General features: G+C 48.0%; 1 long non-coding RNA gene across 1 annotated transcript in view; it reads right to left on the bottom strand.

Moving 5' to 3' along the window:
* The window catches only part of LOC136838222 (uncharacterized), a 237,656-nt gene that overhangs the window by 84,715 nt on the left and 125,090 nt on the right, over positions 1 to 27,851 (bottom strand). Inside the window, exon 2 of the long non-coding RNA XR_010852910.1 lies at positions 13,705 to 13,794. This is a non-coding gene — a long non-coding RNA (uncharacterized lncRNA). The remainder of the gene's footprint in view (positions 1 to 13,704; positions 13,795 to 27,851) is intronic.

The raw sequence follows: 27,851 nt of genomic DNA, 5'->3' as shown, positions 1-27,851 counted from the left end.
ATTAATTAAGTCTCCGCTGAGCTTGTTTTCTTTGGTGACTTCCCGTTTTCTTCAAGCTCAATTAGTCACGCCTAAAAACGTGCCAGGTCACGCATTTTAATCATTTTTACTTTATGGTATTTATACAAATGTCACACATTGTGTATCACATGTTTCTTCATTCACAGGCATCAAGACTGTATCTATGTTGTAGCTCTGTATGTTTTGTATTGTAATTTGTACTCGTTCACTGCATATTATTCTTTATTGTTTCGACCTCAGGTCACAGTCAATTCCATTGTCTCTCACGTTCCGGCGTCAGTCGGCCGCAATATAAACTGCCTGGATCTGTAATAAAGTAGCAGTAACTTTTACCTGCTCGTTTCTTTGACACCTTACAGTGGTGACCCCCGGAGTATCCCGGAGCCATTAGCGGACTCACACGGCGACTCAGTCTTGGCTCCAGGATTTCTCCAAAACGCTCTTAGCGGCCTAAACACGGCGCTGTAACCAGCGTTTGAGCGTGCTGACTCGTCGGCGCACCCCACCAGCCGCCACTAGCGGAACCACACGGCGCACGAAAAAGTGCGTACTGACGCGAAGTACCCCACTCCAGTAAGGGGTCAAAGGAGCGAGCATGGACGCCGATATCCTCCTTCATGCAGTTAAACGCGACCCGCGACTCGAGGTTTACCTACCTCCCATCACAGCCGCCCGCCCCGCATCGAGGCCCTCCCGCAACTCCACACCAGCGCCCGAACACATGACGGCCGGGCAACACAATCGCGGGCCGCCCTCACCGTAAAGCTGCCGCCGTTTCGCAGGGGAACCCATCGATGTGGCTGCGCAGGGTGGAGAGCCACTTCAGAATCGCGGACCTCACGGACGAAATCCTACAGGCCGACACAGTGCTCAACGCCCTTCCGGAGGACGTGTACAGAAAACTCATCTCGCGAGTACCAAACACATACCCTCACATACAGCACCACAAAAAGTTCCTCCTCGAAGCTTGCTCCTGCCTATCGCCGAGCGGGCCGCCCGTGCTATCGATCTTGCCAATAATCCACGCCACGACCTCAATCCAAGAGACGCTTGGGGCATGGTCGTAGATCTCCTGTCAATACCAGTCTTGGGTGGCACAAACAAGCGGCAGGAGATAAGCTTCATACGGGAAATCTTCCTTCGCCAACTCCTCCCGGAAGTACGCAACCAAATCGCTCACCCCTACACCATGCCTGTCGAGGACCTCATAGAGGCGGCACAACACCTCACAGACTCCGTCAAGGCTTCACAGCGGCTAAAACCGGCCACACAGCCGGTCAGCTCCGTCCAGCCTGAAGAGGACGTGAGCAGCCCGTCAACGCCATCGCCAACAGACGTCCACTGAACCACAGCAGACGGAGGTCCCCGGGCTTCTGTCGCTACCACAAGTGGTTCGGAAAGGACGCCCGAAACTGCCTGCCCCCTGCCCTGCTCGTTCAACCGCTCAAAACGGGGCGGGCGGCGGCCAGCAGGACAGGCCGCCATGGCAGCCGAAGAACCCAGGGCCCCAAAACAGTAGGTTTTACGTCCGCGACACCGTCTCCGCAGGATGATGCTGGTCGACACAGGAGCCTTTAAGTCGGTCTTCCCAGCATCCAGAGAGGACCGCAACCAGACACCAGACCCGGCCGCTTTCCTGACGGCCGCCAACGGAACCCCATCCTCCCTAAGGCACCAGGCTCCTGTCGATCTCCATCCTTGGCCAGAGTTACTCCTGGGACTTCATCGTCGCGGACGTAGGAACCCCACTCCTGGGGGCCGATTTTCTGGCGCACTTCGGCCTGCTAGTCGACGTGGGGCGCAAGCGCCTCCTCGATACCGACTCCTGCCGGTCTCTCCCATTAACGGCGGGACCCAGACCCACCATCAGCGCCGTCGCCCCCCACCAGTATGCACACCTTCTGTCGGAGTTCCCTGAGGTGTTTAAGCCCGAGCTTCGCCAAGTCCCCGGGGCCCCAGCCAAGCACGGCATATACCACCATATAGTGACTAAAGGGCCCCGACACATGCGGTTCCGCAGGCTTCCCCTCAGCGCCTTCAGGAGGCGAAAAAGCATTCGCGGAGATGGAACAGATGGGCATCTGCAGGAAAGCCTCCAGTCCATGGGCCTCCCCCTCCACATGGTGCAGAAACCGGACTGCTCCTGGAGACCCTGCGGCGACTACAGGCGGCTCAACATTGCAACGGAGCCCGACCACTACCCTTTACCCAATATGCAAGACCTCACGGCCTCCTTTCACGGGGCCAAAATATTCACTAAATTGGACCTTCTTAAATCTTATTTCCAGGTACCTGTTGCGCCAGAGGACATACCAAAGACAGCCATCATCACGCCCTTCGGGTCCTATGTGTTCGCTTTCTCCACCTTCGGGCTGAGGAACGCCGGGGCCACCTTCCAGCGGCTCATGGACAGCATCCTGGGGGACCTAAAATTCTGCGTCTGCTACGTCGACGACATTCTCATATTTTCCAGGTCTCACAGCGAACACCAGAGGCACATCAAAGCAGTCCTCCAGCGCCTCCAAGAAAACGGCCTGCGTCGTCCGTTTCGACAAGTGTACCTTCGGCGTCCAGAAAGCAGAATTCCTGGGTCACGAGGTGTCTCCGACAGGCGTCCGCCCTCTTACATCGAAAGTGGCAGCCGTGAGCCAAGTTCCCGACACCCACCTCCATCAAGGCCGTCCAGGAGTTCCTTGGGATGGTAAACTTCTACAGGCGGTTCATCCCGGGATCGCGCACACCACGGCCCCCTGACGGAAGTCCTAAAAGTCAACCAAGTCCCTGTCTTGGGGACCCAGCCAGCAGCAGGCCTTTTCCCTGACGAAGGCCGCCCTCACCAAGGCAACCGCCTTGGCACACCAGGATCCCAAGGCTCCTCCAGCTGACGACAGACGCCAGTAACGTTGCCTGCGGTGCTGTTCTGGAGCAAATCATCAATGGCGCCCCAGCCCATCGCCTTCTTCAGCAAGAAGTTCAGTCCCGCAGAGTCCCGCTACAGCACCTTCGACAGGGAACTCTGCGCGATGTACCGCGCAGTTCGGCACTTCAAGTTCCTCCTGGAGGACGCCCTTCACAATCTTCACAGACCACCAGCCACTGGTTCACGCCTTCACGAAGCAGAGGGACGCATGGTCTTCCAGGCAGCAGCGCCACCTCTCAGCCATAGCCGAATTTACCTGTTCCGTCAGGTACCTCCCGGCAAGAAAAATCCCGTAGCAGACGCCCTCTCCAGAGTCGAGTTGAACGCAGTGCAGCTTGGTGTAGATTACCAGGACCTTGCCAGAGAACAGGCCGCTGACCCAGAAACCCCAGCATACCGCACCGCCATCACATCCCTCAAGTGGCGGGGACGTGACCCTCGCCCCGGAGGCCCCAGCCTGCTCTGTGACATCAGCACAGGCCAGCCCCGCCCTTTGGTTCCAGCCTCACGCCGCCGCCAGGTATTCGACATCATTCACGGCCTCTCACACCCTCCGCAGGACCACGCCAAACTGCTTTCAAAAAGTTCGTCTGGCACGGGTGCAAAAGGACGCCACAGCCTGGGCAAAACAGTGCCTGCAGTGCCAGACCAGTAAAGTGGGTCGTCACACGCAGTCGGGGTAGGCGAGTTCCCACAGCCAGGGCGCCGCCGGCCACATCCACATCGACGTCGTCGGCCCCTTCCCCATCAGGCGGATCCAGATACCTCCTCACGGTGGTAGACCGTTCGACGCAGGTGGCCCGGCCACACCCATACAAGAAGCCACCGCCAGCGCGTGCGCTGAGGCCCTGCTCTCCAGTTGGGTTAGCCGCCGGCGCCCCGGACCACATCACAACCGACAGGGGCCCCGCTTTCTCTCCGAGTTGTGGTCTGCCCTGGCTCAACTGCTGGGAACCACGCACCACACCACCACAGCGTACAACCCAGCGGCCAACGGCCTGGTTGAACGGTTCCACAGGTCCTTAAAGTCATCCCTCATGGCCCGCTGCACCGCCGAGGACTGGAAACATCAGCTGCCGTGGGTCCTCCTCGGGTTGAGGACCGCCCCCAGAGCCGACGGCACCCCATCCGCAGCTGAACAAACCTATGGGGAACCCCTCGTGGTGCCGGGAGAGCTCGTGACGGATGATCGCCACTCCCCATCTCTGCAGAGGCTCCGCGACGTGGCGGCAAGTTAAGCCCCTTGCAGGCGCTCATACATCGACAAAGCAACCACCTTCATGCCGCCACAGCTGTCATCCGCCACCCACGTCTTCGTCAGAGTCGACGCCGTCCGTCCACCACTAACTAAGCCCTACAGGGGACCCTTCCGCGTGCTGGAGCGGAACAGCAAGGCGTTCCGGCTGGCACTCCCAGGCAAGGACGACTGGGTTTCCATAGACCGGCTAAAGCCCGCCTTCCTGTCGGAGAGTCCCGGCAGCGACGCAGCACCCCTTCCGCCCAAACGCACTCCAGCACGCCCTCACCCCCGCAGGCGCGGCCGCCCCAGGAAGGGACCGCCCAAACAGCAGCCTCACAGGCGGGAGGCCCCTCAGTTATCTTCAAGGAGCCGCGGCACCCTTCAGCGTCCCAGCAGATACAGGGATTAATCAGATGCGTCCCTCGTCTTGGGGGGGGAGTATTTGTAAAGTCACCAAATCGGCGCCAGGATAGTGTTTCGGCGGCGCCATTAATTAAGTCTCCACTGAGCTTGTTTTCTTTGGTGACTTCCCGTTTTCTTCAAGCTCAATTAGTCACGCCTAAAACGTGCCAGGTCACGATTTTAATCATTTTTACTTTATGGTATTTATACGAATGTCACACATTGTGTATCACATGTTTCTTCATTCACAGGCATCAAGACTGTATCTATGTTGTAGCTCTGTATGTTTTGTATTGTAATTTGTACTCGTTCACTGCATATTATTGTTTATTGTTTCGACCTCAGGTCACAGTCAATTCCATTGTCTCTCACGGCCCGGCGTCAGTCGGCCGCAATATAAGCTGCCTGGATCTGTAATAAAGTAGCAGTAACTTTTACCTGCTCGTTTCTTTGACACCTTACAAATTCATGAAGATCTGGCTACATAAAACCCAGCACTGCGGCACTTTCAGCCAGCCACTCAGGGCGAGGGTCACGTCCCGCCACTTAAGGGACGTGATGGCGGTGCAGTATGCTGGGGTTTCTGGGTCAGCGGCCTGTTCTCTGGCGAGGTCTTGGTAATTTACACCGAGCTGCACTGCGTTCAACTCGACTCTGGAGAGGGCGTCTGCTACAGGATTTTTTCTGCCGGGGAGGTACCTGACAGAGCAGGTGAATTCGGCTATGGCTGAGAGGTGGCGCTGGTGCCTGGAAGACCATGCGTCCCCTTGCTTCATGAAGGCGTGAACCAGTGGCTGGTGGTCCGTGAAGATTGTGAAGGGCATCCCCTCCAGGAGGAACTTGAAGTGCCAGACTGCGCGGTACATCGCGCAGAGTTCCCTGTCGAAGGTGCTGTAGCGGGTCTCTGCGGGATTGAATTTCTTGCTGAAGAAGGCGATGGGCTTGGGGGCGCTGTTGATGACCTGCTCCAGGACAGCACCGCAGGCGACATTACTGGCATCCGTCGTTAGCTGGAGAGGGGCCTTGGGATCCTGGTGTGCCAAGGCAGTTGCCTCGGCGAGGGCGGCCTTCGTCAGGGAGAAGGCCTGCTGCTGGCTGGGTCCCCAAGACAGGGACTTTGGTTGGCCTTTGAGGACTTCCGTCAGGGGGGCCGTGGTGTGTGCGATCCCGGGGATGAACCGCCTGTAGAAGTTCACCATCCCGAGGAACTCCTGGTCGGCTTTGACGGAGGCGGGGGCCAGGAACCTGGTTACGGCTGCTACTTTTGATGTGAGTGGGCGGACGCCTGCCGGGGATACCTCGTGACCCAGGAACTCTGCTTTCTGGACGCCGAAGGTACATTTGTCAAAACGGACAACGAGGCCATTCTCTTGGAGGCGCCGGGTGGACTGCCCTGATGTGCCTTTTGGTGTTCACTGTGAGACCTGGAAAATATGAGGATGTCATCAACGTAGCAGACGCAGAATTTGTCCCCGAGGATGCTGTCCATGAGCCACTTGAAGGTCGCCGGCGTTCCTCAATCCGAAGGTGGAGAAGGCGAACACATAGGACCCGAACGGCGTGATGATGGCGGTCTTTGGTATGTCCTCTGGTGTGACAGGTACCTGAAAATATGATTTAAGAAGGTCCAATTTAGTGAATACCTTGCCCCGTGAAAGGAGGCCGTGAGGTCCTGCATGTTGGGCAGAGGGTAGTGGTCGGGCCCCGTTGCAATGATGAGCCGTCTGTAGTCACCGCAAGGTCTCCAGGAACCGTCCAGTTTCTGCACCATGTGGAGGGGGGAGGCCCACGGGCTGGAGGCCTTCCTGCAGATTCCCATTCGTTCCATCTCCGCGAATGCTTTTTCGCCTCCTGAAGGCGCTGTGGGGAAGCCTTCGAACTTCGCATGTGTCGGGGACCTTTAGTTGTTATATGGTGGTATATGCCATGCTTGGCTGGGGTCCCAGGGACTTGTCGGGTTCGGGCTTGAACACCTCAAGGAACTCTGACAGCAGGTGTGCATACTGGTGGGGGGCGACGGCGCTGATGGTGGGTTTGGGTCCCGCTGTTAATGGGAGAGACCGGCAGGAGTCGGTATCAAGGAGGCGCTTACGCCTCACGTCGACTAGCAGGCCGAAGTGCATCAGGAAGTCGGCCCCCAGGAGTGGGGTTCCTACGTCCGCGACGATGAAGTCCCAGGAGTAATTCTGGCCAAGAATGGAGATCGACAGGGGCCTGGTGCCGTAGGGAGAGGATGGGGATCCGTTGGCGGCCGTCAGGAAGGCGGCCGGGTCTGGTTTCTGGTTATCCTCTCTGGATGCCGGGAAGATCGATTTAAAGGCCCCTGTGTCGACCAGCATCATCCTGTCGGAGACGGTGTCGCGGACATAGAAACCTACTGGTTCTGAGCCCCTGGGTTTTTTTTTCGTTGCCATGGCGGTTTGTCCTGCTGGTCGCCACCCCGCTTTTTGAACGGGCAAACGAGCAGGGTGGCAGGCAGTTTCGGTCCGTCCTTTCCAACCACTTGTAGCGACAGAGGCCCGGGAACTCCATCTGTTGTGGTTCAGTGGGCGTCTCCTGGCGACGGCGTTGACGCTCTGCTCCACTTCTTCTTCTGGCTGGACAGAGCTGACCGATTGTGTGGGCGCTTTTAGCCACTGTGTAGCTTTCACAGAGTCCGTGAGGTGTTGCGCCGTTTCTATGAGGTCGTCGAGCGGTATGGTGTAGGGGTGAGCAATCTGGGTGCGGACCTCCAGAAGGAGCTGGCGAAGGTGGATCTCCCGCGCGAAGCTTATTTACTGTCGCTTTTTCGTGCCGTCGAAATCTGGCAGTGACAGGAGATCCACGACCATGCTCCATGCGTCTCTTGCGTTGAGGTCGTGGCGTGGGTTGACGGTGAGGTCGATAGCACGGGCGGCCCGCTCGGCGATAGGTAGGGAGCATGTTTTGAGGAGCAACTTCTTCATGGCACTGTATGTGAGAGTGTGTGTCTCGGGTACCCACGAGACGAGTTTTCTGTACACGTCCTCCGGAAGGGCGTTAAGCACTGTGTCGGCCTGCAGGATTTCGTCCGTCAGGTGCGCCACCCTAAAGTGGTTCTCGACCCTATGTAGCCACATCATTGGGTTCCCCTGTATACAAGGTGGCAACTTTATGGTGAGGGCGGCCCGCAATTGTGTTGCCGGGCCATGGAGTGTTCGGGGTGCTGGCGTGGGTGTGGAGGTGCGGGAGGGCCTCGGTGCGGGGACAGGTGCGGGTGAGATGGGAGGTAGGTAGACCTCCGAGTCCGTGAGGTCCGCGGTTAACTGCATGAAGGAGGGGATACCCGCGTCCAGGCTCGCTCCTTTGCCCTCTTACTAGAGTGGGGTACTCGCGTCAGAACGCACTTTCGTGCGCCATGTGGGTCCGCTAGTGACGCTGGTGGGGGTTTGCCGACGAGAGTCAGCACGCTCAAACGCTGGTTACAGCGCCGTGTTTAGGCCGCTAATGGCGCCAGGATACTCCGGGGTCACCACTGTAAGAGGTGCAAAAGAAACGAGCAGGTAAAAGTTACTGCTACTTTATTACAGATCCAGGCAGTTTATATAGCGGCCGACTGGCACCGAACCACGGAAGACAATGACATTGAGCGTGACCTGAGGTCAAAAACATATAGAACTTCAATATGGATACAGTCTTGATGTCTGTGAATAAAGAAACATACGATACATAATTTATGACAGTTGTACAAATACGTATAAAGTTGAAATGGTAGAAAATGCGTGACCTGGCACGTTTAGGCATGACTAATTGAGTGTGAAGAAAATGGGAAGTCACCAAAGAAAACTTGCTCAGCGGAGACTTAATTAATGACGCCTTCGAAGCACTCCACTGACGTCGATGTGGTGACTTTACAAGATAATTCCAATAATGATTTTATTTGTGTACCAACTAACGTAACTTACAGCTTATGCTATCATTACCTTCACCTTGTGCTTGGGAATAGGCCGGTTAATCAGGATATCCATTATTTTTGTCTTAATTGAGTTGAGAAGCATTGGTGAATAAATCCTTTAAGGCAATGTTATTGTAGTAATTGCAAGTTAATATTTTAAAACATTACTACTGTTTTAAGGACATGACCCACTGCTGCTCTCTTCCCCTATCTGTTGGGACCCTTTCTGAAGAGTGTAGAGTTGCACAACTCCCTGAATGAACCTGACAACAGAATTGCACAATATAGACTATTCTTGAAAAAGGGGAATCTGGGAAACAATACCCTTGAGAGTTTCCTCTTCCTAGCTTAAGAATGTTTGCTGCTAATCAGAGCCACACAAGCCTACAGTAACTACTAAAGGACCCTCCAACAACAGAAGAAAGGACAAAAACGGCATCAGCACCACCTTTCAAAGAACACAAGACACCTAGGGAAAGAAAAATCAACTCCCGGACTGCGTATTACGAGGAAAGGAAGAGGTGGAGCCCCATAGGACTTGCATGGTTGGGGTTGTCTTCTACAGCATAACATGCAGTGAAAGTCCTCCTCTTACAGGACACAGTATAATTCACAATTGGCTGGGGTAGAGATGGTCTCGCCTTTCCTCTCCTCTCAAGTAGTTTTTTCCAAAAACCAGGACCCCCTTTTCAAAGGGGGCCACAGAGAAAGATGGTTTTATTAACCGCCACTCTTCAGTGCCCCCAAGAGGCATTGCTCCAAACGAAGGGTGATCCTTGACCCATCAAATCTGAACAAACATATTGCTTGCATATATTTTCATATACAGAATACAGTAGTACCAATTTTATGGGAGCTTAGGAAGGAAGGAAGGATTCTAGCTGGTGGCCTGCTTAGATGATTGGCTAATCTGGGGAGACACCAGAGAAGAATGTTGAAGAAACCTGAGAGTGGTAGTTGACAAGACTCCAGTCAAAAGGTTTCTTAATAGGAACAAGTCTCATCTTATATCCAGCAGACTTTTTCTGAGGCTGGCACTCTGTTGGGCTACTCTTTGCGGCCAGCTGTAGTCTCTTCCCAAAGCACTCAAACCAGAATAAGGAAGGACTTAATAGATTCTTTGCACAGCCCAGCTTTTCCAAACGACAATTGAAATGAAGTCTGGGCCTGTTACATTTTGGGTCCATGACAGATCTAATCCTGAGATTGTGACTGTAAGATTTAAAAAAGGCTTTGTGATCGCCTTCATCTGAGATTGGGAAGGCACTCTGTCTGTGGCCCTGGATGGGGTCTCTGGCAGACAAGCTGACCTAACTCCACTGTTCGTATGAGTATTAATACATACGGATGCCTCCTGGACAGGTTCGGGAGGACTGTCAGTTAGGGGGAAGATGGCGCCCTGTTCAGAGGGAATGTCATACCAGCTTCCTGGGGCTATAGGCTGTCTGTCCATCTCAGAAAATGGAAACCTCTAAAACGGTGTGTCGGTCCTAGATAATATGATTGCAATGTCTTCTGTAAAGAGGTTAGGCTCATGCTGAGCTCCTCTCAAAGTCAGTAAATGCTAACATGCTTCCACAATCCGGAAGTGGACCGGTTTGGCACATGCGAGAACCATCCAGTGTATGTGTCTCTAAACCTAGACACTCAGGCAATAGCAAGAGATGCATTGCTGCAAGACTGGAACAAATGGAGGTTGATATACCTTTTTCCTTCATTGTCCCAGATTTCGAAAGCTTTGAGCAATCTACTAGGTTTCAACAGAAGCGCTTGCCTAGTAGCCCTGAATTAACCAAACAGTAACTGGTTCATTATTTCTCCCACAACAGGAAAAAATAGATTATATTGCTGTCTGTTGCTCTACCCCAGACAGGAGGATGGGAAGTCGTCTCAACATCCTCCTTTCCGAGCCATGACCGTCACAGAGAATTCTAAATCTAGTCTACTGTGAAGATCATTTGCCCAACATTGCTACCTAGAGCAAACTACGAACTTCATCTATCCAACATAAAAGTCCGTATGGGAAATGCAGTTAGATTACCCCCACACTGAGAGCCCAGTTGAAATCTGTTAAAACAGTTTTACATTTTATTATCTTTTGAGATCAAGTGTCTTGCTATTTCAACAATGATGGCATACAAGGCAGCATTGGCAGAACCCTTGCCTTTTGGTTTGGAGTTGATTCTAATAAAGAAATTGTTGATTCCTTTCTCCAGTCTTTTATACTGCAGTGGTTAGCTCCTGCAAGGTTTCCCATTACCTGGTCCCTGAATGAGGTTCTTTGACTCCAGTCATCTGCTCAATTCATGTGCTCCAAAAGGCAGTCTTCTTGACTGCTTTGGCATCAGGACAACATTTCACCACTCATACACCCAGTTATCATTTGCTGCTGTCTCCTGGCCTATCATTCCTGACCAAGAATGAGGACCTTTTTCAAGGGCAAATCACCTTTTCTGACAAAGGAACTCAGTATTTCATAAAAAATATTATGCCCGGTTCAAGCACTTAAGGTTTACCTAGATGTAACGGCAAAATCCCAGATACAGTAGTCCTATTTCCTACACCTTAGCATGAACAACCCACTCTCTCTACATGGGCTGAGAATCATTTTAGTGGCCCTCATTAAAAGGTGACCCTTACTCCTTTCCAAAGCCGCATGACATCCAAAAGGTGAGTAAATCTAGACAGTATTCCTGAACTGGTGAAGGCACAAAAATCCTGCAGCCAGACCCTACATAATTAGGTAAGCCACCTTTGAACAACAAGAATAATACAGTACATATTGGTTTCAAGTACTGTTCCCTGGTCTTTATTGCCAAACCCCACGGGTATCCGGAATAGAGAAAATGGTTAACAACCTGTGACTATACCTCGGACCAAAAATTAATATGGGATGTTGCCATGTATTTATTAGGAGCTAAACCATTTTGTCACCTGTCAATTTCATTAGTAAGCCCTTTTGATGACAAACAGCGGCTATGCCATCAAAAAACAGGTTTTGACATAGGAAAAACTTGTTTTTGGTAGCTGCTGTGAGTCCTCAAACCAACTCACTTTCCTTAAGGAAAAGGCATGGGACTCGGGTGAACATTTCTCATGCACAGACCTGGCGTGTAACGAAGATGGCGTCGACTTGTCACATCCATGCAAGTATGACACACAGTACAGCCTAGGTAATCGCTGTAGGACAGTGTGGTGGTCGTATGGAAAATTGGGTATGTGAAAAGAGGCTTTTGTGTTTTTGAAACCATTGTCTTTTTTGTCTTTTATTTAATTTTTGAGTGTTTGTTAGAGTATGATTTGATTAATGTTTGTTTTTCTTTCCTCTTTACTTGGTTTGCTTGAGCGCGAGTGTCAAGATAAGATCTGCTCCCCTCCACCTTCAATAGGTTCATTTATGTTGGCATCGTATGATGAAGATGAGGATGCTGACGAGTGCCATCTCTAGGGACTACAGTGGTAGGAGATTGAAGTTGAAGACCCAGTGCAACACACTGTGTGTGTAGTGAATCTGGGGCTTGAGGTTGTGGAGACTTCTTCAGGGGTGCTGCCGATGAATATTTTCCTCTGACAATAGTATATAATATTGTGGTGATACTGATCCCGCAGTTAAGACTGGGTATGTCTGGCTGAGTGTTAAGCACAAGGAAAGGAAGACAGATGAATTTTGCATAAAGGCTGAGAACGGGGGTGGAGATCCCCTCAATTTAGACTATACAAAATATTTTGACTACTGGTAGTACTAAGTTAGGCTAAGTTAGGTATAGGAAGATTTTTTTGATAAGTATTGAAAGATGATACAGTAATCAATAAACTGTGGCAAATACAGTATAAATAAAATTAGGATAAGGTTCTGTTTGAAGGTCTTCAGACCACTGTAATATTATTAAGGTAATAATAGTTTGAACGTCAGTTTCATTTAATGACCTCCAAACCCATTCCCATCATACTGCACTGATCGTGTACTAACAGAAAAATCCCCTACAAAAAAAAAGAGCCCTCCTGCCTGAGTCCTTTATAGTATTCTATCACTGTGCCAACAAGCACTATCCTGGCCAAGACCAACTATAAGAGAATTCTTTGCAACAGGTTGGTCCAGTCTTATGGAGCACTGGGGTGGACCACTAGAGTGTAACTTCTTTAAGAACTCACAGCAGCTACTAAAAATAGGCTTTTCCTCTGTCAAAACCTGTTTTCTAGTTCATACATTCAAGAGGAGTGCGTTCCTCAAGGAAGTCTATTGAACGTTGCATATTTTGCCATTGCTAACAACAGCATAGCAGAAGTCATTCAAGAGCCACTCAAGTGCTAATTGTATGTAGATGACCTTAGCCATTTCTGTAACTAAATAAGACTCCTCTGGTGCATGCCAACGTCTACAAAATTCTATGAATGCTTTACCAGAGTGAGAAGATGACAACAGCTTCAGATTTCCTGCTTCTAATATTTTGAAAGTGGTTTCCAGCTCTAACTGGGGCGCAGACAGAAAGTCTTTCCTTGAGCTCTATTATGACTCTTTACAAACGTCAGAGCTTAATTACGGTTCCCAAATATGTTCCTCGGCACGTAAAATTAAAATGAATTCTAACTCAGTGTATTATAGATAAATTTAATGGGCCTAGTTTACCTGAACTCTTGCAAATCAGAATTTTAGAAGAGGTTGAGGATAAATCATTAACTGAAGAAAAAACAGAACCATTTATATATTGTGATTTCCACTATGGATGACCACAGGACTTGAAGGATCTTTCTGATGAGGAAATAAAAGCCCAGATTTGTAGATCATAATCAGACACATCAAAAAATCTATTAAAATATTCACTGATGCTTCTAAATCTACTAATGACAGCCATGTCTGTAGTCATCTTTTAACTAATTATAAAACTGGTATTTTGCCTGGCCTCTAAGTCTATGGTAACTCAGTTTTGTTGGGTACTGGCTCACATTGGCATTGCTGGAAAATGCGGTCAGCTGCAGGAGAGTGCCTCATGCTGACATGAAACCCACCATACGTCAGTAATGTACGTAAGAAAAGTATGGCAAGAGAGGTGGGCCTCTCCTTCACACCTAAATAATAGAAGATATAAAAAGATTAGGGCAAATATCCAGCCTTGGCCTTCATCTAACAACATAATCAGAGGCTATGAAAGATATTTCTGGGCCACACATTCTTGAATCATAGATTTTTATTGGAGAAAAGTAACCTACCTGTGTGTGTCCATTGTGGTCCTGTCTGACAGTGGAGCACATGCTAGTGGATTTTGTGAATTTTAACATCATAAGAGCCGCAGACATCACCTGCAAGGCAAAAAAACCTTTGCGAAATTTTGGACAAGAATTGCAATGTTTAAATTTAAAATGAAGTTTTAAAAAGATACAAATTTGTGCAATTTTATATAAGCTTTTCTAAATTTATATCATTTACATAATTTTATTATTTATGAAGCTTTTAAAAAGTACAAATTGATGAAATATTATATGTGGCTTTCTGTTTTAAATCATTAAGCATTTTTTTAATACTGCATGTGAAGCCTGCGTAAAAGTAAATAATTATGTGTGTGTGTTCCAGTATAAATGAATATTTTTTGTTTCAAAATCATGTTCATTCATCAAAGCGCATTTACACTTCGTAGGCGATACAGGTCAAATTAGATCAATTTGAACTATCTACTGTACAGGTAAAGACGTACAGAGAATTAATAAGTTGTAAAAATGTGTGAGCGCTAACTATGAGAGAGAGAGAGAGATAAGGGTTGTCTTTACTTAAGAGAGTGAAATTATTTATCAATTATTACGGAGACTGAGAGAATAACACACGAGAGAGAGAGAGAGAGAGAGAGAGAGATATTGTCCTTACTTGAAATATCAAGTTATATTATTTATGAATTATTACGGGGAAAGAGAGAGAGAGAGAAAGTTATTCCTACATTAGATATCAAAAGATGGAAATTCAGTATTAGAATATTAAATGAAATTCAAGTTACTGTATTTTCATTTAAAAGTTATCTTAATACATTACCCTTAAAAAGAAATAAATGGTGTGACTCTCTCCCCCCCATTCCGCCGATCTATTTTTAGAAGTCTACTCAACCTCGTTTTTAAAAACTTCTTTTCTGAGTTCAGCCCTGTGTCAGCCGGTGAAATTCCATACTAACACGAATTTCTAGGTATAAATATTGCTAAATATACCAGAGAAAAAGCTTTCAGGAATGCTGGAGTTACTTACCCCAGATCGAGCATCTTCTAATGAAGACGCCGGTATAACCAAGGGGTGAGTGAAGGATCACAACCACAGAGCCACGCCGATAGACATCCCCATGTCAAGATCCCCGGGAAGAGCGAGGGGCCGTACCAGCGCCCACGCTCACCCACCCGCCAAGCGGTGACTCCAGCGCCATCTGAACTCATTCCATTTCTAGCACTTGATCTTGCGATTTGTTTTTCTGTGTGGCTTGTGCTTTGATCCTTATTTTCATCTTCAAGCATGTCGTCGAGCAGCTTTACCGTTTCCAAGATAAGTACCATCTTATTGTGGGGTTTTTATGATAAGTTTGGCTGTCTCAGCCCGTAATTATTAATTATATGTGGCTTTGTTATGACGCTACAGCGTCCCCCAGCCAGCCATGTTGTCCGCGAGGTTTACCCGTCCAGCTTGTTCTGTTTGGATTTTTCCTTGTCGGTTCATTACTTATCTTTATTCCCCTAGATTCATCCTGGTGGCTTTTCCTAAGCTGGGTTGTTTTTTCTCTAACAATAATGTTTTTGATCCATATCTTAGGGTTCCCGCATCGGGTTCCGTCATCTTCCCGCTTAGGTAACTCCCAGGATGTTTCCTCTGGACAGTTTTAGCTTTATAATTGTTATATTATTATTTTGCTAGTGCTCGACATTATGTTGTTAACTGTTTACAATTTTCTAGTTCCGTGGGGACGTCAGGCTCACCCTGTCGCCTCCCTCGGTTAGGCTATGCACCTAGCACAAGCACCAAATTATTTTATTTTATTATTTTTGCACATATGATGGTGATTTATTCTGGTTATCTTATTCATAGTAGCCTAGTGTATGTTAGGCTTTTTATTGCGCCTTTGACTCCTGCTCTCCCTTTCACCTGAGTTAGGTTAGGCGAGAGGAGAGGGTCAGCAGGTGGAGGGAGTTTCTGTTGTCGTGCCTTCCTCTGACCGTTGTTTGGGTTGCGGAGTGAGACCCCACTGTCTTCCCCCTTCTTTACGGAGGGGTTGAGGTTTTTTCTGCGGGTGTGTCTCCTCCATGCTTTTAGCATCCCCTTACGTTCGGCTCTGGCTGGTCTTCGACTCGGGAATTTCTCTCCCTGTTGTTCCCTCGTTCCCCCCTTTCCTTCTCCCCCGTGTTTTATGTCATAGGCTACGTCTATGGGTGGGGTGAGAGTTTGGAGGTCTTAGTCGCTTTTCCCCTCCCTTTCCTTCGGAGTAGGCCATCATCTCTCCAGCTGGTATTATTACCTTGCGTGGTTGGCTTGCAGTTGAGCGGGTGAGCTTCTTCCCCAGTCTCCTGCTTTCCTCTGCTCTGGCCTACTCCCTTCCCTGTCCCCCCCACCCTGATTTACTCTGGTCCAGCTCTTTGTCATCTTCTCAAGCGGGTGACGTCGGTGTCCGACGTCCACTCCGAGTTGCGGGATCTTTCCTGGTGGAGGGATTCGCTCCCTCCCAGGGTTGGTTCCAGATGGCATTTTGCTGAACCCGTGCTTCGTTAACCCGCTTTCCTAGGATCAAGCAGGTTTTCGATCCTTCTCAGGGTTTCTCTTCTCAGCCTTGTCCCGCGTTCGCTCCGGCGTTCAAGATACTCTGGTTGGGTTGATCGGCGCTTACACCTGCCCTGGTGGATTTGTGGTGTTTTGTAGGGTGACCGCCCTATAGTCCGAAGGCCCGATAGTCCGAAGGTCCGATAGTCCTCAGCAGGCCCGATAGTCCGAAGGTCCGATAGTCCGAAAGTCAGAAGGCCCGATAGTCCGACAGACTGTAATCAGCCCCACCCTCCATAGCTAATACGGCAAAATTGTAACCAGTAAACACCCATAAAAATACCAACCTACGACTATCGGACCTTCGGACTATCGGGCCTTCGGACTATCGGGCCTTCAGACTAACGGACTGTAATCGTTTTGTAGCCTCACCCTTCTTTTGTTCTCTAGCGGTAGAGGCTTGAGATCCCCGGAGAGGGTGGTACCGGACTCCGGGAATGTGGACTTGTATATCTTTTTATTTAACCGATTATGTTACCATCTTCTATATATGTATGCATTTATATTTTTCCAGTCGCTGGCTCACCCCGCCATCCGCCGGATATGTTTTTTATATTATTCCCGGCAGCTCACCCAGCCGTCGGATATATATTTATTTATTTCTGTTATGGTTATAGAGTCCGTGATCTTACCCTTGGGTTCCGCCGTCCTATCCCGGCACCCCTTGTGGTGGAGGTCCCGTTGATTCGGCTCCTCATTCCGCCGGAGTATTCCGCAGTCGAGGGGGTTTCTTGCTTACCTTAATTTTAAGTTACTTTTCTAGTCTAGTAGGCCCGTCTCTGACGGGATTTTTTCATTCCGCCGGAGTACTCCGTGGTACAGTTTGAAATACCTATGCCTGCTTAGTTTAAGTTTCTTAGAAGGGTAAGCTCATTTACTGTTCACACTTACAGACTGTTCGTTGTGAGGAGCCCGGGTGTACCGCTACCCTCCACCAACCCTACAGGCACGTGGTGTGTCGGACCCATGCTGGCTGTGCGGTCCGGCTTGGTGACTTGATCGTCTGGCATCCGGAGGGCTGTGAGGTTTGCTTCGCTCTTTGCGGGTGCATCCAGGACGAGTCAGTAAGCTGCTTACTTTCCATCTTCATGTTAGTTACAGCTTGCTGTGTTGCTATATTTTGTGTTTTAGCGCTTATATTATTTACGGTATTTATTAGCCTCCCCTTGATTCCCTGCTCCCCTTTCAGGCCGACGAGTCCTCCAAGAAGGAGGCCCTTGAGTCTCTCCGTGCCTGGGTGGCTGGGTTTGGGAGGAACGTCCCGTCGGGGAAACCCTACGTTCTCGACGAGAAACTGAGAGATCTGCTCTACCCGGAGCCGGATCGCTGCGGCCGTACCAGCTGACATGGCGCACCCATCATCGAGCAGATCCGGGTCGTGACCCAGCCACTCCTAGTGGATCCTCTTTACACGGAGGTTTCTGAGGACGTCGCCGCTCTGGACTTGGACCTGGAGCCTATGAATACTGAGCAGGACCAGGTAGGTGGTGAGGTAAGTGAGGCAGTGGGGCGGGCGCCCTCTTTGATTCCCCTTCATCCTCTACCTCTTCTTTTCAGGGCTTTTCTAAGTCTTCTATCTTGAGGACAGCGCTCCATCTACTGTCCCCAAGTTGAAGACGCTCGTGGAAGGCGAAGGGCTTCAAGTCCTCGTCTTCCCGCAAGGCATCCCCTTTCCCCGTCGAGTCAAAGGTTGCCATGCCTTTGGCCTCCGGGAGCAAACCAGGAACCTCCGGCAAAGGAGCCGAGTAAGAGAGCGGCCAGACCCAGCCCTCCTCGCCAGCCTCCCTTTGACCCTGAGGCGTTGCCGGGATGTTACTTGCAAAGTTCTCTCTTCGGAGGTTGACTCTAAGCTTTCTAAGCTGGCGGAGAGGTTACAGAGTCAGGAGAATCTTATTGCCGATATGGCGCTCGGGGTGCCGGACCTAGTTACCAGATCCCTGATACTGCCTCCCTCCCTCCTTTTGATGTAGGGAACCCGTGGCGTTTTGCTCTTCGTGCCATTCGTCACGAAGATACTCTAACCATCGAGGGTCTGGGCACGAGACGTCTGGAGGAGTTGGAGTTCTTCCCCCCGACCTCTTGGCCCCTACCCAGGCTTCGTTAGGCTGACGGAGGAAGCCTGGGTACGATCAGACAAGGTCCCTAAGGAGACGGTGATCTTCCCTAGGGACCAGGCCCAATCTGCTCTGTTGCACACTCTTACAGAGTGGCAGGCAGAGAATACGAAACTGACTCCGTTCAAGGGCAACTACACCATGTTTTCCCTGGGTGATAAGTTGCCCACTCCCTGCCTGAACAAAGTTGCTTTGGCGACAGCTCAGGCTTGCTTCGAAGGCAAACCCTTGCCTCAGCTCAGGGAGACGGACTCCACATCCCTGGTATTCCCGGGAGGTGACGAGTTCTGGAAGGACGCCCCATCCACTTTTACAGTGGGTAAATTGGACGCTTTCTGTGCGTCCTCTCAGTTCAGCGAGCAGCTTCCTAAACTCCCGGAAGCTCTCCTGAAGGCGGAGTTTGAGGCACGGAGTAGACTAAGCCGGTCCTTAAACTCCTTGTGCCTATCAGAAGCAGTCGCCGTCTCCTGTGCAGACGAGCAGCTGTTTCAGGTTCTGGCTAAATCCCTGTTGGCAGGGTTTCAGTCAGACCTGTATGACTTCATGGTGGCAAAGTTGGAGTGCCGCAAATTCATTTTCACGGATGCCACCATTCGTCATGAGCCTAACAAGCTCATGAAGAGTTCCATCTGGGGGGTTAATCTATTCCCAGAGAACAAAGTCTCCCAAGTCCTGAGCAAGGCTACCAGGGCCAATCAAAGCCTACGCTCTCGGTGGGGTATCTCCGCCTTCAAGCGGAAAACCCCCGAAGCTGGCAGCTCCCAGGGTAAGTCGGGGAAACGTTTCAGGAGGCACAGGAGGCCTCAACCCCAGACAATGGTTCAGGCTGTCCCAGTCTCGGCGGTGGGCCAACCCTCCACCTCCAAGGCTCAACCCCATCAATACGTGCTGGTTCAACCAGCCCAACCCCTTGCTGCACCATCGCACGCCTCCTCTCCGCGCACAATTCCACCTATGAGGGCCGTGGGGTCTTTCACGGCCTTAATAGAAGCGCAAGGGGGGGCAGAGGTCGAGCCCCATACAGAGGCAGAGCTGGATCTGCCTCCCGGGGAAAATCAGGCCGTGGTAGAGGAAACAAACCCTCTTCCTCCCACTGAGACCAGTCAGGTAGGTGGTCGCCACCTACTGGTTCAGAGACCAGTGGTCCTTCAGTCCTTGGGCACACAGTATTGTGTCCAAAGGCCTGGGTTGGAGCTGGATCAATCCCCTCCCTTGACCAGATTTTACCAACCCCTCCAAAACCCTACAGGATTTTGTGACGGAGCTTCTCAACAAGAGAGCAATAAAGGAAGTAAGACACCTCAAATTTCAAGGCAGGTTGTTCACTGTTCCAAAGAAAGATTCCGATCAGCAAAGAGTGATTCTAGATCTGTCACGTCTAAATCGCTACATAAAATGCGACAAGTTTCGCATGCTTACGGTGGCTCAAGTACGGACTCTACTACCGCGTGGAGCCGTCACCACCTCTATCGATCTTTCAGATGCTTACTATCACGTCCGGTTGCGCGAACTTCTCTCCCCTTCCTGGATTTCTGCTCGAAACAAGCCTACTCCTTCAGAGTCATGCCTTTCGGACTCAATGTAGCCCCAGAATTTTTACTAAACTGGCGGAAACAGTCGTTCAGCAACTGCGGTCCCGGGGATCTCCTGGCGGCTTACCTGGACGATTGGATAATCTGGCTCCAACAGTTCAGGAGTGCCAAAGGCTACAGCCATAGTGATCAAGTTCCTGGAGTCGTTAGGCTTTCAGTTGAACAGGGAGAAGTCCCACCTGACTCGGAGTCCCGGTTTCAGTGGCTAGGTCTCCAGTGGGACCTGTCTCGTACAGGCTGTCCCTCCCGCCGTCCAAGCGGAAGGAGATTGCCGCCGCTACCAGGAAATTTTGAAGGACAAAGCAGCATCCCGCCGGTCTCAAGGGAGAATTCTCGGCTCCTTCAATTTGCCTCAGTGACGGACCTGCTCTTGAAAGCGAAACTAAAAGATATAAACAGAGTGTGGCGGAGATGAGCCAATGTCAGGCTCAGAGACAGGGTCTCTTCAATCCCGCGAATCTTGAAAACAAGGCTCCGACCATGGTCCACAGCCAGTGGCCTGTCGAAGTCGGTTCCACTCCAATTTCCCCCTCCGGCATTGGTAATCCACACAGACGCTTCATTAAGTGGCTGGGGAGGGTACTCACCAAAACAAAAAGTTCAAGGGACATGGTCTACAATGTTCCAACAGTTTCATATAAACACCTTGGAAGCTATGGCAGTGTTTCTAACTCTCAAGAAACTCCACCCCGCCGGCCAGATTCACATCAGGCTGGTGTTGGACAGCGCCGTGGAGGTTCATTGCATCAACAGGGGCGGCTCCAAATCAGGTTGCGTAAACCAGGTGATGGTAGCTATCTTCTCCCTGGCGAACAAGCACGGCTGGCATTTGTCAGCCACCCACTTAGCGGGGGTGCGGAACGTGGTGGTGGACTCCCTGTCCAGGACTACTCCGTTGGAGACTGAGTGGTCTCTGGACGGGGAATCGTTCAATTGGATTCGCCGCCGGGTTCTGGGACTCCAAGTGGATCTGTTCACTATGGAGAACAATCACAAGCTTCCCTGTTATGTGGCTCCCAACCTGGACCCCAAGGCCTTCACCACTGATGCGATGTCCATAGATTGGAACTATTGGGAGAGGATCTACTTGTTTCCAATAAACATGTTGTTGAAAGTACTACACAAACTCAGGTCATTCAACGGCCAACTAGCTCTGGTAGCTCCCCTTTATTGGCCGAAGAGCAACTGGTTCCCCTCTGCTCCAGGAACTCAAGTTGCAGTGTCATCAGATACCAAAACCCAGACTGACCCAAGTAGTACAAACAAAGACTGTGTCAGCTTCCTTAAGAATTCAGAATGCCCTGGTTTTATGGACTTTATAAAGTTTGCTGCAAAAAGGGAGCAAACATTGACCCCACAACACTCTGTTTCTAGAATCTGATAAGGGAGATTCTACTCTCAGACAGTATGATTCAGCAGTAAAAAAACTGGCATCCTTTTTAAGGCATCTGAAGCTCAAACTATGACTACTAACCTAGCGGTTACTTTCTTTAGGTCATTGTTTGAAAAAGGCCTTGCCCCGCCACAATTACTACAGCTAAATCAGCCTTAAAGAAGGTATTTTTGTATGGTTTCAAAATCGACCTTACAGATTCATACTTCTCCTCCATCCCTAGAGCATGCGCCGTTTGAGGCCGGTAACACGCCCACATTCTATTACCTGGTTCCTCAACGATGTTTTGAAATTAGCCACTGACATTGATAACTTACAATGCTCTTATCTGGATCTGTTAAGGAAAACCTTGTTTCTGATTAGCTTGGCTTCAGGTGCCAGAATTTCAGAGCTGTCGGCTCTCGCTAGAGGTGATGATCATGTTGATTTCCTTCCGGCTGGAGAAGTCCTCCTTTCCCCTGATCATAGCTTCCTAGCTGAGAATGAAGACCCTCAGGACAGGTGGTCCCCTGGAAGGTGGTGCCTCTTCCTCAGGACCAATCCTTATGTCCAGTATATACCTTAAAGTCTTATCTACAAAGAACTCCACAGTATAAGTCGGGTCCTCTTTTATCAGGAAGAAGGTGGAACTCTTTCGTTGAACGCTATAAGACAGCAAATTCTGTATTTTATTAAACAAGCCAACCCAGATTCAGTCCCAAAGGTTCATGACATCCGTGCAGTAGCTACCTCTACTAATTATTTTCATAATATGGATTTTCCTGAACTTACCAAGTATACGGGATGGAAATCACCTTAGTGTTTAAACGCCACTATTTAAAATCACTCAAGCTCTGAAATTTTCTACAGTGGCTGTGGGGAGTGTCATCTCCCACCTTAATTATCCTTAATCCCTTTCCTTCCCCCCCTGCCCACCTGCTTCATTTATTTCTCTGCCTGCCTTTCTGGATCAATCATGCCTCACTGCCTTGCTCCTCATAATCGATGCTAGTATTGCCTGGTTATTGTTTGTCTTGTGATTGGTTTTGATATCCTGTGGATTTAGATTAAGATAGAAGTACTGGAGCGGTTTTTATTTTGCTTCATGTACCTCAATTCCTGATTTTGTATATATCTCATTGTTCTTAGATTTAAGTTTATATTTACATGTTTATACCATTAGGTTGTAGGTGTCTTTTATTCCACCCCTAATTATATTGTATTTTTGTCATTCTACTTTGTTCTTAGATTAAGTTTACATTTTCATTGTGTCTTTATATTGTTGGGTGTGTGTTGTTCCACCCGTACTTACCTGTTATTAAATCTAATCTTCCTTGATGGGATATCATAATTAAATCTATTTTTTCATAGCATGTGTTTTTGTTCTGATCACCTTTTGTTTTCTGTTGTAGCTTTACAGTCTTGGCATGATTCTCTGTCACTATTTCACCGCTGACACGGGCTGAACTCAGAAAAGGGACTTTGACAAAGGAAAAATCTATTTCTGAGGGAGGCCCCATGTCACCCGGTGACCCTCCCAGGAGCAGGTTTGCCCCTACTTGCTCATGCCAAGTCTGGGGGTGGTGCTAGTCTGGAATGAGTTCAGATGGCGCTGGAGTCGCCACATGGCGGGTGAGCGTGGGCGCTGGTACGCCCCTCGCTCTTCCCGGGATCTTGACATGGGGATGTCTATTGAGCGCGGCTCTGTGGTTGTGATCCTTCACTCACCCTTGGTTATACTGACGTCTTCATTAGAAGATGCTCGATCTGGGGGTAGTAACTCCAGCATTCCTGAAAGCTTTTTTCTCTGGTATATTTAGCAATATTTATACCTAGAAATTCGTGTTAGTATGGAATTTCACCGGGTGACACGGGGCCTCCCTCAGAAATAGATTTTTCCTTTGTCAAAATCCCTTTATTCTGTCACTTTCTCTTTGTTCTGAAATGCTCTATGTTTTAGAATGGCGCATTTACAGTTTGTAAATGGTACAGGTAAAATTAGATCAATTCAAAATTATCTATTGTACAGTTAAAGACACAGAGAAACAGTGCTGTAATACATAGGTTGGCTAACTTCGAACGAGAGAGAGAGAGAGAGAGAGAGATAAAAGTTGTCCTTAGTTAAGAGAGTGAAATTTTTTGAATTATTACGGACACACACACACACACACAGAGAGAGAGTTACTGATTAGGAACACTCCCCTCCTTGTCATGTTAAATGACATATCTGACAGCTTTTGCCTTCACCTCCTTCTTACAAAAGACGAGGGAAGAATTTGTTTGTTCAAATAATAGGAATTTTGTAATTACAGTTTTATTATTACTATTATTATTATTATTATTATTATTATTATTATTATTTAATTTTACTAATCTTATTATTTGAAAATTAGTACTTATTATTAGGTAAAAAGTTTATCATACAAATAAACATACACCATAAAAATTCATCTCACTAAAAGAGAGAGAGAGAGAGAGAGAAATAATTACTTTTAATAATATTTAATGTTATTTAATTTACACATAAAAGCTTGAAAACTTATAAATTACATAAAAAAATTAAACAAACACTTTTGCTGGGTTTCTCAGTGTTCGCAAATGTTCGCGTGTCTGTGAAAAACTCGTGTATGACCATTAGTTAGGTTCCAATGAAAAATTCATGTGTCTGTGAATTCGTGCAACTCGAATTACTGTATGTCCTTTCCAACAAAGACCAATGTAAAGCTATCATTGCTTTAAGTTTGGCCACCCATCAAAAAACTGCAAAAGTGCTAAAATTTGTATAGACTGCTCTGGTGTCCATCATGATGATGAATGTAATAGAAAAGCAAAACGTGTTGTCAACTGGAACAAATCTGATGACAAAAATTGTGAAATTTACACATTTTAACTGTCTGCACTAAATAAAGCCAGTGCAGAGCATATAAGTATCGGTTCTGCAAAGAGACAATTATGAAAACAGCCTAGGAGCTATGCTCAAGTTCTTAAGCCACTATCCCTATCTACCACTAGGGGTGCAGTGTCAGCACCCTCGGCCCAGCCATCTTGGTCAGGTGCTCTGCCTGTTGAGGCTAGAGCACAAGCCTCCCAGGAGGATAAGATGGCACTTAACCCAACCACCTTGGAATTGTCTCAGGAAGAGTCTTTGCTTGATTTAATGGAAACTGAGGAGCAAAAGCACCAAAAGATGAGATGTCCCCCTCATCCTCTCCTCCCTCAAATCCAATTAAACATGCATCACTTAGTAATAGATTGGAAGTACTAAGCTCGATGCAAGAACCTTCAGCCTGAATTTAAACAAACTGACAAGAAAGGGAAACAAAATGTCAACAGATAATAAACCAAACCTGTCAAGACCAGTCCTTTCCAAATCATCTCTTGAAAATACTTGTAAACAAAAGAGAGTAAATGAGAAGGCTCCATCCAAAGGGCCTTCCATCAGGCCCAAAAAATAGTTTTCACGTCAATACTAAAATGGAACTGTAGAGGTCTTAGGGCTCGAAGTGAAGAGCTGAAGGTACTGCTCCACGACCATAGCCCAGGCATTGTGTGTCTCCAGAAAACTAAGCTTGGAGGCGCACAATATAATCTTGGGTTAAATTACAACATATATAATTTTCCACCACCAATCGGAGACAGAGCTAAGGTAGGTGCAGCAGCTATTGCGCATGAGTCATTGCAACACTCCTTGCCATCAATTGATACTCATCTCCAAGCTGTAGCAGTAACTTTCATTTTAGACAAGCAAATTACAGTTTGCTCCATCTGTCTTCCTCCTGATTTGGATTTCACTTATAATGATATTCATTTACTGATCAATCAGCTTCCTACTCCTTTCCTCCTCCTTGATGATTTTAATGCTCACAACCTCATTTGGGGTGGGGACACGACAGATGCCAAGGATAGGATGTTGGAGGGTATTATGGATGGTCATAATATCACTATACTCAACAATGGAGCCATGACTTACCATAACATTTACTCCAATGCTTATTCGGCTATCGTTCTGAGCCCCTCGAGTAGGATGCCTTGACGAGGTGAGGGGCTAAGGGACCCTGACCTTTGTGCCCTAGTCTTGATGAATCATCCTACATAGATTTTGGTTTAAATGGTGAGGACATTTCCTCTTTCAAAAATTTTACTGCCTAGGTGAGTCAGAGAAGGGATCCTGTTTTGGAAGGGGCTTGCATTCAAAGCTAATTGTGGGAGTTGTGGTGGCTGAGTTGCCACCTTGATATGGTTTGGACCTAAAAGGTAGTGATCTTTCCATTGCTATCTTGAGGGCAGAACCATCTTCTGTGATCAGCCCATCGGAATCCAGGGAGCTGGTTTGGAGTGGGGAGTTGGTCCCCATTAGGGGCAGGAACTCCAGCGGGCAGATTACGATACCTGGCCCATTGCAAGTGTATTGGTGCTATCCTGCAAAGGGTAGGTAAGGTGGACTATTGGGAGTCAACTCAATTTAAAGCACAGGAGAATGCATACTGACTGATCCACGATAGCTTTCTGATATAACCAAGCAGTTTTGGGTGGTGGGTGGAGCCAGTTTGTTTGCGGTGGTCTGGTGTATGTTTCGGCATCTTGGGGTCTCTCTTTGCTGGCTGTGGTGATGGGGTGGGGAAGGCTAGGCAGTAGAAGCTGCCTGGTTTTTCCTTTTCTGATGTGTTGTTGGGGTCCTTGGGGTGGGTGGCCTCAGGTGTCGAGTGCACCTGACTTCTGATGAAACTTGCAATAATTTATGGATTGGTAACTAGTTTTCCTCCTGATCCAACAACTCACCAGCACTGGCAACGACTTCTGGCTTCAAAGGATATTGTTATTGACTTCCAGATTCCACCTCAGAAAGAAGAAACTAAGGCTGATGCAGCCTTCCACAAGGAACTCACAAAAGAAAGATTCTGCAGTGATGAAAGTCACCATAGAAAATTGACAATTTTGGTATGCATATGAAATACCCTTGAATGCCACAGAGTCTATTTTTGTATCATTTAAACAATATGTGGGAAAATTTTAGAAATACAGTGAACTACAAAGATGATGATGAGAAGCTAGTTTAGACTTCTCTTCAGAAACACAAAGATGCCTTTAGTACATGTAACACTGAACTTATTCCTCTTCATAGTTATATTATAAAGGAGCACTTCAGACAAATTCTGGAAATTTAGATGTTTATCGCCCAGCTGACTGGAATGAAATGAGTTCCTGACTCTGAAAATAACTGCAGAGAGAATCCTGAACTCCCCAGTGGCTTATAGCAACCGTGCAGAGGAGGAGAATCATGATTATTTTAATTGTTTTAAATTCAGTAAATACTGTATTTACAAAAGAAAGTAGGCACTATAGGAAATGGTGACATTTCTAGATTTGGTAAGAAATCTGTTCTTATCCATGCAAAATTGAAGACACAAACACGTAAGCTTTGCAATTTAAAAATAGATGACAATGAAATGTTAGTAGATATCAAACCCCATTTTTAGTTATTGAAGAGGGTAATCATCAACAGGGATTTATATGACTTCAGGGAAAGGGAGATATTAGACGTGTCCAAAACAGGTTTGGCAGGTACATAGAATTCCAAAACTACAATGATAATTGTTACTTTGAGGATCATAGTGTTCCTCCTCATTTGTATATAGAAAAATGAAAGGGTGTCGGTACACCCATACAGACAAAACCATTATGTTTCCAATTGTTTCAAATATGGTCATACTCTCGAGTCTGTAAAATGACAAGCTGTGTGACAACTGTTCTGCACCAGCACATGGCGAATGCACATTAGGCAGCAGTATTAATTGTAATCTGGGTCATAAGTCTGGTGATAGAAAATGCCCACGTTTTCAAATGGAAACAGCAGCTCTATAAAAATCAGATGCAGGGCATATAAGTGGGTTATGCCAGAAGACTTTTAAGCAAGAAAAGAATATATAAGGCCTTGAAATCAAATATCAGCAAGCAAGATAAACAAAAAATGCCAGATAGGCCAATGAATTCAAACATAAGTCCAGCTATAAATGCTCAGCCTCCAATTCAGAAATCAGTGCCTCCAATTTTAGATATTACTCCCCGTCCCTCTGTACCTTCTTCTCCTAAGATGAGCAGCCCTAGGCTGCCATCTCGGGTGCTCTTTGCCAGATTTAGGAGAGGAGCTCGATACTCAAGAGCATTAGCTCAAGACAGAGGGGGAAGACTAACACACCCTCCCCATTTTTCCAATAGGAAAAGAGGGAGACCAGCTTCCTTTTCCCCTCCAGTTACAAGACATGCTGAAATACCTAGTAATAGGTACAAAATGTTGTCTCTAAACAAAGTTAATGGATCAAAATCGCCCAATGAGATAATTCACTTAAAAATCACTGTTGATCTACACCACAATCCTTGCCAATCAGATAAGCTGCATAATGTTATAAAGAGTAAAACCATAAATGTCTCGACCATCCTTTAAAAGTCATCCGGAAGTAGGCAATAAAATGAAAATTGTGAATTGAGGACTTCTTTCAAAG

Source organism: Macrobrachium rosenbergii, unplaced genomic scaffold, assembly GCF_040412425.1.
Source record: "Macrobrachium rosenbergii isolate ZJJX-2024 unplaced genomic scaffold, ASM4041242v1 282, whole genome shotgun sequence".
Lineage (NCBI taxonomy): Eukaryota > Metazoa > Arthropoda > Malacostraca > Decapoda > Palaemonidae > Macrobrachium > Macrobrachium rosenbergii.
The sequence above is the reverse complement of the archived record's forward strand: the minus strand, read 5'-3'. Positions and strand labels throughout refer to the sequence as shown.